Source organism: Labrus mixtus, chromosome 22, assembly GCF_963584025.1.
Source record: "Labrus mixtus chromosome 22, fLabMix1.1, whole genome shotgun sequence".
Taxonomy (NCBI): Eukaryota; Metazoa; Chordata; class Actinopteri; order Labriformes; family Labridae; genus Labrus; species Labrus mixtus.
The window spans coordinates 1,694,463-1,706,713 of record NC_083633.1 but is presented as its reverse complement, the minus strand read 5'-3'; the positions used below and the strand labels follow the sequence as shown (position 1 = coordinate 1,706,713).

Below are 12,251 nucleotides of genomic sequence, written 5' to 3'. Positions count from 1 at the left end.
TGATGCCGGCCTTAGCCTATCAGGGGCATCGCTTCTCGGCCTTTTGGCTAAGATCAAGTGTAGTATCTGTTCTTATCAGTTTGATATCTGATACGTCCCCTACCCGGGGACCATATATTAAATTGATTTTTGGACTTGGGAGATGGAACAGGGGCTTGCTCCGTCCACTCCACGCATCGACCCGGTATTGCAGTACCTCCGGGAACGGTGCACCCTCCTCTCTTCAGTGTTTAAAATAATCCTTTCTTTCCGCTGCGTTTAAGAGAAATGTGTGTGTGAGTCTGGCCTGGCTTTGTCACTGCGTTGACATGCTGCCGGGACTCAAGCTTTTTGAAATGAACTGGAATTTTAGTCAGGTTGGGGGTTATTTGTGTGCCAGTTCCCCCATTTGCCACTCTGTGTATGCTATTGCTGTAGTAGCACACAGACACACAATAACATATCAACAGTTATTGTTGCAAAGTGTTTCTGGCCTAGCTGCTGCTTCGACTGTTCTTTTGTTGGCGGTAAAAAAACACACACACACACACACACACACACTGGCGGTAGCTATCGGTCGGCTTTGATGTGGAAGTGTGGCACTTCCTGTTAGAATGGTGAGCCTTATTTCTCCACTTGAATGTAGAAAGACAAGCCCTACCGGGCCTCAACACAAAACTTTCCTCTGTGTTGAGGACAAGTAGAAGGGACACCCAGTGCAGAAAACTCTGATTTCGGTGGTTTGCATGTTGTTGGGACCGTCAGTGAGGGCGATGGTCCTGTGAAGGACTCCTTTTGCCCTGAGCCGTACAACTCATACTTACCTGGCAGGGGAGATACCATGATCAAGAAGGTGGTTCACCCATGGCGAGGCCTGGCCATTGCACTCCGGCGGGGCTGACCTATGCGAATTCCCCAAATGTGGGAATCTCGACTGCATAATTTGTGGTAGTGGGGGACTGCGTTCGCGCTCTCCCCTGATGGATTGTCAAAAGTAATAAGGGGGAAACAGATAGGGAGACGCTGCCTTCCAACCTGGCTGTAGCGACAGACAGACGACAAGAATTTCAAAGGTGGCTTAAAGCTATGCACAGCCAGTTTCTTTGCTAGTGCTAGATCACAATATCGCTCGTCAATCAACTTTGTTTCAGATTCAGCAGCCCTTGCTCTGATCAATGTGAAATCCCAGTCACGGCACATCTGCCTTACAGAACGGCTGTGGGCCAATAAAAGGCCCCAATCTTCTCCTGTCTTTTGGTTCACTTCAGTCTGCTGCAGATAAATCTGGTGGTTGAGGGTTTGAAGTCATTTTTCAGAGCTTGACGTAAGGCATGTGTCTTAAAGGTGCTTCGATCAAAGGGTTTGCTCTTCCGTTTTACCGATCGTCACTGAAAAGCAACGCTCGCTTGCCGGGGCCATGGGCGAGGAGGACTGTATGGGGAATGTGATGCCGGCCTTAGCCTATCAGGGGCATCGCTTCTCGGCCTTTTGGCTAAGATCAAGTGTAGTATCTGTTCTTATCAGTTTAATATCTGATACGTCCCCTACCCGGGGACCATATATTAAATTGATTTTTGGACTTGGGAGATGGAACAGGGGCTTGCTCCGTCCACTCCACGCATCGACCCGGTATTGCAGTACCTCCGGGAACGGTGCACCCTCCTCTCTTCAGTGTTTAAAATAATCCTTTCTTTCCGCTGCGTTTAAGAGAAATGTGTGTGTGAGTCTGGCCTGGCTTTGTCACTGCGTTGACATGCTGCCGGGACTCAAGCTTTTTGAAATGAACTGGAATTTTAGTCAGGTTGGGGGTTATTTGTGTGCCAGTTCCCCCATTTGCCACTCTGTGTATGCTATTGCTGTAGTAGCACACAGACACACAATAACATATCAACAGTTATTGTTGCAAAGTGTTTCTGGCCTAGCTGCTGCTTCGACTGTTCTTTTGTTGGCGGTAAAAAAACACACACACACACACACACACTGGCGGTAGCTATCGGTCGGCTTTGATGTGGAAGTGTGGCACTTCCTGTTAGAATGGTGAGCCTTATTTCTCCACTTGAATGTAGAAAGACAAGCCCTACCGGGCCTCAACACAAAACTTTCCTCTGTGTTGAGGACAAGTAGAAGGGACACCCAGTGCAGAAAACTCTGATTTCGGTGGTTTGCATGTTGTTGGGACCGTCAGTGAGGGCGATGGTCCTGTGAAGGACTCCTTTTGCCCTGAGCCGTACAACTCATACTTACCTGGCAGGGGAGATACCATGATCAAGAAGGTGGTTCACCCATCGCGAGGCCTGGCCATTGCACTCCGGCAGGGCTGACCTATGCGAATTCCCCAAATGTGGGAATCTCGACTGCATAATTTGTGGTAGTGGGGGACTGCGTTCGCGCTCTCCCCTGATGGATTGTCAAAAGTAATAAGGGGGAAACAGATAGGGAGACGCTGCCTTCCAACCTGGCTGTAGTGACAGACAGACGACAAGAATTTCAAAGGTGGCTTAAAGCTATGCACAGCCAGTTTCTTTGCTAGTGCTAGATCACAATATCGCTCGTCAATCAAATTTGTTTCAGATTCAGCAGCCCTTGCTCTGATCAATGTGAAATCCCAGTCACGGCACATCTGCCTTACAGAACGGCTGTGGGCCAATAAAAGGCCCCAATCTTCTCCTGTCTTCTGGTTCACTTCAGTCTGCTGCAGATAAATCTGGTGGTTGAGGGTTTGAAGTCATTTTTCAGAGCTTGACGTAAGGCATGTGTCTTAAAGGTGCTTCGATCAAAGGGTTTGCTCTTCCCTTTTTAGCGATCGTCACTGAAAAGCAACGCTCGCTTGCCGGGGCCATGGGCGAGGAGGACTGTATGGGGAATGTGATGCCGGCCTTAGCCTATCAGGGGCATCGCTTCTCGGCCTTTTGGCTAAGATCAAGTGTAGTATCTGTTCTTATCAGTTTAATATCTGATACGTCCCCTACCCGGGGACCATATATTAAATTGATTTTTGGACTTGGGAGATGGAACAGGGGCTTGCTCCGTCCACTCCACGCATCGACCCGGTATTGCAGTACCTCCGGGAACGGTGCATCCTCCTCTCTTCAGTGTTTAAAATAATCCTTTCTTTCCGCTGCGTTTAAGAGAAATGTGTGTGTGAGTCTGGCCTGGCTTTGTCACTGCGTTGACATGCTGCCGGGACTCAAGCTTTTTGAAATGAACTGGAATTTTAGTCAGGTTGGGGGTTATTTGTGTGCCAGTTCCCCCATTTGCCACTCTGTGTATGCTATTGCTGTAGTAGCACACAGACACACAATAACATATCAACAGTTATTGTTGCAAAGTGTTTCTGGCCTAGCTGCTGCTTCGACTGTTCTTTTGTTGGCGGTAAAAAAACACACACACACACACACACACACACACACACACTGGCGGTAGCTATCGGTCGGCTTTGATGTGGAAGTGTGGCACTTCCTGTTAGAATGGTGAGCCTTATTTCTCCACTTGAATGTAGAGAGACAAGCCCTACCGGGCCTCAACACAAAACTTTCCTCTGTGTGGAGGACAAGTAGAAGGGACACCCAGTGCAGAAAACTCTGATTTTGGTGGTTTGCATGTTGTTGGGACCGTCAGTGAGGGCGATGGTCCTGTGAAGGACTCCTTTTGCCCTGAGCCGTACAACTCATACTTACCTGGCAGGGGAGATACCATGATCAAGAAGGTGGTTCACCCATGGCGAGGCCTGGCCATTGCACTCCGGCGGGGCTGACCTATGCGAATTCCCCAAATGTGGGAATCTCAACTGCATAATTTGTGGTAGTGGGGGACTGCGTTCGCGCTCTCCCCTGATGGATTGTCAAAAGTAATAAGGGGGAAACAGATAGGGACACGCTGCCTTCCAACCTGGCTGTAGCGACAGACAGACGACAAGAATTTCAAAGGTGGCTTAAAGCTATGCACAGCCAGTTTCTTTGCTAGTGCTAGATCACAATATCGTTCGTCAATCAACTTTGTTTCAGATTCAGCAGCCCTTGCTCTGATCAATGTGAAATCCCAGTCACGGCACATCTGCCTTACAGAACGGCTGTGGGCCAATAAAAGGCCCCAATCTTCTCCTGTCTTTTGGTTCACTTCAGTCTGCTGCAGATAAATCTGGTGGTTGAGGGTTTGAAGTCATTTTTCAGAGCTTGACGTAAGGCATGTGTCTTAAAGGTGCTTCGATCAAAGGGTTTGCTCTTCCGTTTTACCGATCGTCACTGAAAAGCAACGCTCGCTTGCCGGGGCCATGGGCGAGGAGGACTGTATGGGGAATGTGATGCCGGCCTTAGCCTATCAGGGGCATCGCTTCTCGGCCTTTTGGCTAAGATCAAGTGTAGTATCTGTTCTTATCAGATGCTGTTTCGATCTTACCTATAAGACCCTGACTGCGATCGCCTCCTGCGCTGTCTGAGCCTGTGCCTGTCTGTGGCACTGGTTTTGGCAGTACTGGGAGGATAGTGTTTGTCTTCTGTGAAGTCAATTTCAACTTCCACATAGTTGAGGTAGCTCCATAGAAGACCATATTGTTCGAGCGAGCCTCCTCCTCTGGTGGCTAAACTGGTTCCTAACATCCAAGGTAAGTTTGGTCACTTTTTCTCTAGTTTTAAACTTTTGTAGGTATTGTTTTTTAGCTATTTATTCACTGTTTTAGTTGATTTTAGTGTTTTAGCCTGTGGTGCCTCCACCATGTCGGCTGCTAGTGCCGGCATGCGGAGGCACCACAGTGTCCGTTTTGCTTTCAAAGTAGTTGATGATGTGCCATTATGGATGTCGAGGCTGGATTTTTCAAGAAAACTACTTCAAAAAGCCTTAAACTTTACCCCAGACGACCTGAATTGTATCCTCACTTTACCACAAGGCAAAGGCTTTGATGTAAGCTTTCGCTCAGCAATTCTGCTTAGAGAATTTTGGACACGTTTTGAAAATGCAAGAGCCCAGTTTCCTGTGTTTAACGTTGAGAAACTGACTGACAATGCCTCCAAAACGGTCATTGTCAGGATGTTCAATGAAATGGTGAATGCAGATGACATATGTATGTGGCTGGGAAGACATTGCACGGTCAAAGGCCAGGCTATGAAGGTGAGAGATGAGGATGGTATCTGGAACTGTTCCTGGAGGGTTCCTGTCCAGCAATGGCAGGACCCTCAGGGCTTCCAGGGCCTGAAACATCTGCCATCCATGATAGTTTTGGGACACAACCGTGGTTACATTCATTATCAAGGCCAGCCCAAGCTCTGCCGCAAGTGCGGTGAGCAAGGACACCTTGCAGAAGCGTGTAAGCAGATTATTTGTGGAAAGTGTAGAGAGATTGGTCATACTTTCGAGGAATGCACCAATGGCAGAAAGTGTAATCTTTGTGGAGACAGCAACCATCTCTTCAGAGATTGCCCGAAATCTTTTGCCAACAAAGTTAAGGCAGCAAAGAAGGTCGGAAATGAAAAAGAAAATGGCGGACAGAATGCAATGGTTAACGAGCTATTTGGAGAGCCTGAGCCAGAAAATTCAAATCTCCCTCCAAATCCTGTGACTGGAGGAGAGGAGTCAGGTGAGGAGGGAGAGGGAGAGGGGGAGGGGCCTGCAGCAACTGCCCCTCAAGTGGAGAGTATGGAGGAGGAGGGGGGGGGTGCAGTGCAGGCAGAGGGCGGAACTAGCTCTGGCTCTTCTTGCTCTGGGAGTGAGAGTGAGAGTGAGGAAGTGCCCCTCCCCCTGGCCCAGCAGGCTAAGAGGCCATTATCAGAATTGTCTCCGGAGTCTCCAGTAGTCTTGGAGAAGAGGGGAAGAGCTGGGAACTTCTCAGACAGTTCATCTGTGGAGGAGCCCAGAGTCTTCCCCTCCGATTCCCCCAATGAGGCCTCCTTTTTAAACATAGCTCTGCAATCAACCCCGAAGGACTCGATGTTTAACAAAAGACTGCGTGAAAGGCCACCCCCTAGAGTCCGGAAGGGAAATGGAGCTCAACACCCTTACACTTCTCCAGTAAGAGTGAAGGAAGAGCTCCATTCACAAGAAATGTAACACCTGGTTCTTTTCAAGTGTTTTTAAAATGCTTTGTCTGTTGGTTTTAAAACATACTTATGACTTTCACCCTCTCAACTTTCCTTTTGAGAAGTGTGACGTTGAAAGTTAGAGCTCACGTGGTTTCATCTCATCTTAACCTTTTTTGTCAGATGTGTTTTTAAAACAGGAAGGATACCCGCTGTTTTTAACACACCAGTATTATTTGAAGGACGTGAAGGGCAGCACGCTAGTGGGAAACAGTAAAAGCATCCTTTTAACACACTTGACTTTTATCAGCTCACCAACAGAGTTTTCTTTTAACCTGACCTTTTTAAGACACCTTGGTTTCAAACAAGAGTTGTATTTTTTAATTAACATTGTTCTCTCCTATTGTTGTGCAGGAGCGAGTACCAGTGAGTCCAGCGCGCAGGATTGCACTAGGCAAAGCCACCACTCTTTGGCGCAACGTGAACCACCTGCTCTGCCAAACAGACTCCGGGACCTGTCAGCAATGGTGGCTCATGAGATCCTCCCAGTCAGGTCCGTAATGCACTCCCGGAGCTCAAAAACTCGCTGCCGACCAGGTTGTGGCGTCCCTGAGCTCGGCAAGGTATCGCTCTGGGAGTGCAGCGCTGCATTAGAACAGTGGGCACTAGCCGGCTCTTTACTAATTCCCGTGCTTGCCAGCAAGGGAGGTCCCACCAGCGTAGCTGGTCTTTCACACAAGCCGCCCCCAAAAGACGCCACCCAGACCTCCACAAACTTTCTGGCAAGGAAGCACAAGCAGATCCCCCCCCGTGGCTGTGATCCATACGGCAGCAGTGACGGCCAGAAAGACTGTCACTGCAGGCGGTGGGCCCAGGACACAGTCACAAAGAAACATCGCCTCTGTGTCCATTCGGATGAAGGAGCCGGAGCCCCACAGGAAAAGTTCGAAGCAGCGGCGGCCTGACTCTCCGGGAGAGGCAGGTGGGAAGGAGCAGCAGGGTGAGGGTCTCCTCTGAGCACAAAGACAGGATCCCGAGAGACCACATCTCTTTGGGAGAGCAGACTGAGTTTTTCTTGGTAAGGGCTCACTGCGCTACTGAACAACAATGAACTTTTGAGGAGAATCTTTTCCAGCTTCGCTCCAGAATTTAAAAAAAATAAAATAAAAAATTTGGCATGACTAAATATCGACACAACAATAAAACTTTCAAACAACCCTGTAAACAATTAAACAAATGCATCTATTTATCATTTTAATGCATAGTGTAAACACAACTTGTTTAATTGCTGAAAATGTTTATTTATTCAAGATGTGATTTTAAAAGTATAATATCTTGTATAAAAGATTCTTGAAATTGTTTTTGTGACAATAAAACTTTACGAAAGAAAAATCTGTTCTTATCAGTTTAATATCTGATACGTCCCCTACCCGGGGACCATATATTAAATTGATTTTTGGACTTGGGAGATGGAACAGGGGCTTGCTCCGTCCACTCCACGCATCGACCCGGTATTGCAGTACCTCCGGGAACGGTGCACCCTCCTCTCTTCAGTGTTTAAAGTAATCCTTTCTTTCCGCTGCGTTTAAGAGAAATGTGTGTGTGAGTCTGGCCTGGCTTTGTCACTGCGTTGACATGCTGCCGGGACTCAAGCTTTTTGAAATGAACTGGAATTTTAGTCAGGTTGGGGGTTATTTGTGTGCCAGTTCCCCCATTTGCCACTCTGTGTATGCTATTGCTGTAGTAGCACACAGACACACAATAACATATCAACAGTTATTGTTGCAAAGTGTTTCTGGCCTAGCTGCTGCTTCGACTGTTCTTTTGTTGGCGGTAAAAAAACACACACACACACACACACTGGCGGTAGCTATCGGTCGGCTTTGATGTGGAAGTGTGGCACTTCCTGTTAGAATGGTGAGCCTTATTTCTCCACTTGAATGTAGAAAGACAAGCCCTACCGGGCCTCAACACAAAACTTTCTTCTGTGTTGAGGACAAGTAGAAGGGACACCCAGTGCAGAAAACTCTGATTTCGGTGGTTTGCATGTTGTTGGGACCGTCAGTGAGGGCGATGGTCCTGTGAAGGACTCCTTTTGCCCTGAGCCGTACAACTCATACTTACCTGGCAGGGGAGATACCATGATCAAGAAGGTGGTTCACCCATCGCGAGGCCTGGCCATTGCACTCCGGCAGGGCTGACCTATGCGAATTCCCCAAATGTGGGAATCTCGACTGCATAATTTGTGGTAGTGGGGGACTGCGTTCGCGCTCTCCCCTGATGGATTGTCAAAAGTAATAAGGGGGAAACAGATAGGGAGACGCTGCCTTCCAACCTGGCTGTAGTGACAGACAGACGACAAGAATTTCAAAGGTGGCTTAAAGCTATGCACAGCCAGTTTCTTTGCTAGTGCTAGATCACAATATCGCTCGTCAATCAAATTTGTTTCAGATTCAGCAGCCCTTGCTCTGATCAATGTGAAATCCCAGTCACGGCACATCTGCCTTACAGAACGGCTGTGGGCCAATAAAAGGCCCCAATCTTCTCCTGTCTTCTGGTTCACTTCAGTCTGCTGCAGATAAATCTGGTGGTTGAGGGTTTGAAGTCATTTTTCAGAGCTTGACGTAAGGCATGTGTCTTAAAGGTGCTTCGATCAAAGGGTTTGCTCTTCCGTTTTTAGCGATCGTCACTGAAAAGCAACGCTCGCTTGCCGGGGCCATGGGCGAGGAGGACTGTATGGGGAATGTGATGCCGGCCTTAGCCTATCAGGGGCATCGCTTCTCGGCCTTTTGGCTAAGATCAAGTGTAGTATCTGTTCTTATCAGTTTAATATCTGATACGTCCCCTACCCGGGGACCATATATTAAATTGATTTTTGGACTTGGGAGATGGAACAGGGGCTTGCTCCGTCCACTCCACGCATCGACCCGGTATTGCAGTACCTCCGGGAACGGTGCACCCTCCTCTCTTCAGTGTTTAAAATAATCCTTTCTTTCCGCTGCGTTTAAGAGAAATGTGTGTGTGAGTCTGGCCTGGCTTTGTCACTGCGTTGACATGCTGCCGGGACTCAAGCTTTTTGAAATGAACTGGAATTTTAGTCAGGTTGGGGGTTATTTGTGTGCCAGTTCCCCCATTTGCCACTCTGTGTATGCTATTGCTGTAGTAGCACACAGACACACAATAACATATCAACAGTTATTGTTGCAAAGTGTTTCTGGCCTAGCTGCTGCTTCGACTGTTCTTTTGTTGGCGGTAAAAAAACACACACACACTGGCGGTAGCTATCGGTCGGCTTTGATGTGGAAGTGTGGCACTTCCTGTTAGAATGGTGAGCCTTATTTCTCCACTTGAATGTAGAAAGACAAGCCCTACCGGGCCTCAACACAAAACTTTCTTCTGTGTTGAGGACAAGTAGAAGGGACACCCAGTGCAGAAAACTCTGATTTCGGTGGTTTGCATGTTGTTGGGACCGTCAGTGAGGGCGATGGTCCTGTGAAGGACTCCTTTTGCCCTGAGCCGTACAACTCATACTTACCTGGCAGGGGAGATACCATGATCAAGAAGGTGGTTCACCCATCGCGATGCCTGGCCATTGCACTCCGGCAGGGCTGACCTATGCGAATTCCCCAAATGTGGGAATCTCGACTGCATAATTTGTGGTAGTGGGGGACTGCGTTCGCGCTCTCCCCTGATGGATTGTCAAAAGTAATAAGGGGGAAACAGATAGGGAGACGCTGCCTTCCAACCTGGCTGTAGTGACAGACAGACGACAAGAATTTCAAAGGTGGCTTAAAGCTATGCACAGCCAGTTTCTTTGCTAGTGCTAGATCACAATATCGCTCGTCAATCAAATTTGTTTCAGATTCAGCAGCCCTTGCTCTGATCAATGTGAAATCCCAGTCACGGCACATCTGCCTTACAGAACGGCTGTGGGCCAATAAAAGGCCCCAATCTTCTCCTGTCTTCTGGTTCACTTCAGTCTGCTGCAGATAAATCTGGTGGTTGAGGGTTTGAAGTCATTTTTCAGAGCTTGACGTAAGGCATGTGTCTTAAAGGTGCTTCGATCAAAGGGTTTGCTCTTCCGTTTTTAGCGATCGTCACTGAAAAGCAACGCTCGCTTGCCGGGGCCATGGGCGAGGAGGACTGTATGGGGAATGTGATGCCGGCCTTAGCCTATCAGGGGCATCGCTTCTCGGCCTTTTGGCTAAGATCAAGTGTAGTATCTGTTCTTATCAGTTTAATATCTGATACGTCCCCTACCCGGGGACCATATATTAAATTGATTTTTGGACTTGGGAGATGGAACAGGGGCTTGCTCCGTCCACTCCACGCATCGACCCGGTATTGCAGTACCTCCGGGAACGGTGCACCCTCCTCTCTTCAGTGTTTAAAATAATCCTTTCTTTCCGCTGCGTTTAAGAGAAATGTGTGTGTGAGTCTGGCCTGGCTTTGTCACTGCGTTGACATGCTGCCGGGACTCAAGCTTTTTGAAATGAACTGGAATTTTAGTCAGGTTGGGGGTTATTTGTGTGCCAGTTCCCCCATTTGCCACTCTGTGTATGCTATTGCTGTAGTAGCACACAGACACACAATAACATATCAACAGTTATTGTTGCAAAGTGTTTCTGGCCTAGCTGCTGCTTCGACTGTTCTTTTGTTGGCGGTAAAAAAACACACACACACACACACACACACACACACACACTGGCGGTAGCTATCGGTCGGCTTTGATGTGGAAGTGTGGCACTTCCTGTTAGAATGGTGAGCCTTATTTCTCCACTTGAATGTAGAGAGACAAGCCCTACCGGGCCTCAACACAAAACTTTCCTCTGTGTGGAGGACAAGTAGAAGGGACACCCAGTGCAGAAAACTCTGATTTTGGTGGTTTGCATGTTGTTGGGACCGTCAGTGAGGGCGATGGTCCTGTGAAGGACTCCTTTTGCCCTGAGCCGTACAACTCATACTTACCTGGCAGGGGAGATACCATGATCAAGAAGGTGGTTCACCCATGGCGAGGCCTGGCCATTGCACTCCGGCGGGGCTGACCTATGCGAATTCCCCAAATGTGGGAATCTCAACTGCATAATTTGTGGTAGTGGGGGACTGCGTTCGCGCTCTCCCCTGATGGATTGTCAAAAGTAATAAGGGGGAAACAGATAGGGACACGCTGCCTTCCAACCTGGCTGTAGCGACAGACAGACGACAAGAATTTCAAAGGTGGCTTAAAGCTATGCACAGCCAGTTTCTTTGCTAGTGCTAGATCACAATATCGTTCGTCAATCAACTTTGTTTCAGATTCAGCAGCCCTTGCTCTGATCAATGTGAAATCCCAGTCACGGCACATCTGCTTTACAGAACGGCTGTGGGCCAATAAAAGGCCCCAATCTTCTCCTGTCTTTTGGTTCACTTCAGTCTGCTGCAGATAAATCTGGTGGTTGAGGGTTTGAAGTCATTTTTCAGAGCTTGACGTAAGGCATGTGTCTTAAAGGTGCTTCGATCAAAGGGTTTGCTCTTCCGTTTTACCGATCGTCACTGAAAAGCAACGCTCGCTTGCCGGGGCCATGGGCGAGGAGGACTGTATGGGGAATGTGATGCCGGCCTTAGCCTATCAGGGGCATCGCTTCTCGGCCTTTTGGCTAAGATCAAGTGTAGTATCTGTTCTTATCAGTTTGATATCTGATACGTCCCCTACCCGGGGACCATATATTAAATTGATTTTTGGACTTGGGAGATGGAACAGGGGCTTGCTCCGTCCACTCCACGCATCGACCCGGTATTGCAGTACCTCCGGGAACGGTGCACCCTCCTCTCTTCAGTGTTTAAAATAATCCTTTCTTTCCGCTGCGTTTAAGAGAAATGTGTGTGTGAGTCTGGCCTGGCTTTGTCACTGCGTTGACATGCTGCCGGGACTCAAGCTTTTTGAAATGAACTGGAATTTTAGTCAGGTTGGGGGTTATTTGTGTGCCAGTTCCCCCATTTGCCACTCTGTGTATGCTATTGCTGTAGTAGCACACAGACACACAATAACATATCAACAGTTATTGTTGCAAAGTGTTTCTGGCCTAGCTGCTGCTTCGACTGTTCTTTTGTTGGCGGTAAAAAAACACACACACACACACACACACACTGGCGGTAGCTATCGGTCGGCTTTGATGTGGAAGTGTGGCACTTCCTGTTAGAATGGTGAGCCTTATTTCTCCACTTGAATGTAGAAAGACATGCCCTACCGGGCCTCAACACAAAACTTTCCTCTGTGTTGAGGAC

The 12,251-nt window shown here is 48.2% G+C and overlaps 13 non-coding genes and 1 pseudogene across 13 annotated transcripts; all 14 read left to right on the top strand.

Annotated features, from left to right (window-relative positions):
• Positions 1-27: 27 nt before the first annotated feature.
• Positions 28-218, top strand: LOC132956854 (U2 spliceosomal RNA). The gene has a single exon (XR_009666108.1). It is a non-coding gene; the product is annotated as a U2 spliceosomal RNA (small nuclear RNA).
• Positions 219-795: 577 nt separating this feature from the next.
• LOC132957027 (U1 spliceosomal RNA) lies at positions 796-959 on the top strand. The gene has a single exon (XR_009666250.1). It is a non-coding gene; the product is annotated as a U1 spliceosomal RNA (small nuclear RNA).
• Positions 960-1,451: 492 nt separating this feature from the next.
• Positions 1,452-1,642, top strand: LOC132957401 (U2 spliceosomal RNA). The gene has a single exon (XR_009666605.1). It is a non-coding gene; the product is annotated as a U2 spliceosomal RNA (small nuclear RNA).
• Positions 1,643-2,215: 573 nt separating this feature from the next.
• On the top strand, positions 2,216-2,379 carry LOC132957183 (U1 spliceosomal RNA). Its single transcript, XR_009666399.1, has one exon. It is a non-coding gene; the product is annotated as a U1 spliceosomal RNA (small nuclear RNA).
• A 493-nt stretch (positions 2,380-2,872) lies between these two features.
• On the top strand, positions 2,873-3,063 carry LOC132957497 (U2 spliceosomal RNA). The gene has a single exon (XR_009666701.1). It is a non-coding gene; the product is annotated as a U2 spliceosomal RNA (small nuclear RNA).
• Positions 3,064-3,648: 585 nt separating this feature from the next.
• On the top strand, positions 3,649-3,812 carry LOC132957217 (U1 spliceosomal RNA). Its single transcript, XR_009666432.1, has one exon. It is a non-coding gene; the product is annotated as a U1 spliceosomal RNA (small nuclear RNA).
• Positions 3,813-4,304: 492 nt separating this feature from the next.
• On the top strand, positions 4,305-4,400 carry LOC132956976 (U2 spliceosomal RNA; annotated as a pseudogene).
• A 2,942-nt stretch (positions 4,401-7,342) lies between these two features.
• LOC132956957 (U2 spliceosomal RNA) lies at positions 7,343-7,532 on the top strand. The gene has a single exon (XR_009666202.1). It is a non-coding gene; the product is annotated as a U2 spliceosomal RNA (small nuclear RNA).
• A 571-nt stretch (positions 7,533-8,103) lies between these two features.
• On the top strand, positions 8,104-8,267 carry LOC132957182 (U1 spliceosomal RNA). Its single transcript, XR_009666398.1, has one exon. It is a non-coding gene; the product is annotated as a U1 spliceosomal RNA (small nuclear RNA).
• Positions 8,268-8,760: 493 nt separating this feature from the next.
• On the top strand, positions 8,761-8,951 carry LOC132957400 (U2 spliceosomal RNA). The gene has a single exon (XR_009666604.1). It is a non-coding gene; the product is annotated as a U2 spliceosomal RNA (small nuclear RNA).
• A 563-nt stretch (positions 8,952-9,514) lies between these two features.
• Positions 9,515-9,678, top strand: LOC132957257 (U1 spliceosomal RNA). The gene has a single exon (XR_009666469.1). It is a non-coding gene; the product is annotated as a U1 spliceosomal RNA (small nuclear RNA).
• Positions 9,679-10,171: 493 nt separating this feature from the next.
• On the top strand, positions 10,172-10,362 carry LOC132957399 (U2 spliceosomal RNA). Its single transcript, XR_009666603.1, has one exon. It is a non-coding gene; the product is annotated as a U2 spliceosomal RNA (small nuclear RNA).
• A 585-nt stretch (positions 10,363-10,947) lies between these two features.
• On the top strand, positions 10,948-11,111 carry LOC132957216 (U1 spliceosomal RNA). The gene has a single exon (XR_009666431.1). It is a non-coding gene; the product is annotated as a U1 spliceosomal RNA (small nuclear RNA).
• Positions 11,112-11,603: 492 nt separating this feature from the next.
• On the top strand, positions 11,604-11,794 carry LOC132956853 (U2 spliceosomal RNA). Its single transcript, XR_009666107.1, has one exon. It is a non-coding gene; the product is annotated as a U2 spliceosomal RNA (small nuclear RNA).
• The last annotated feature ends 457 nt before the right edge of the window (positions 11,795-12,251 follow it).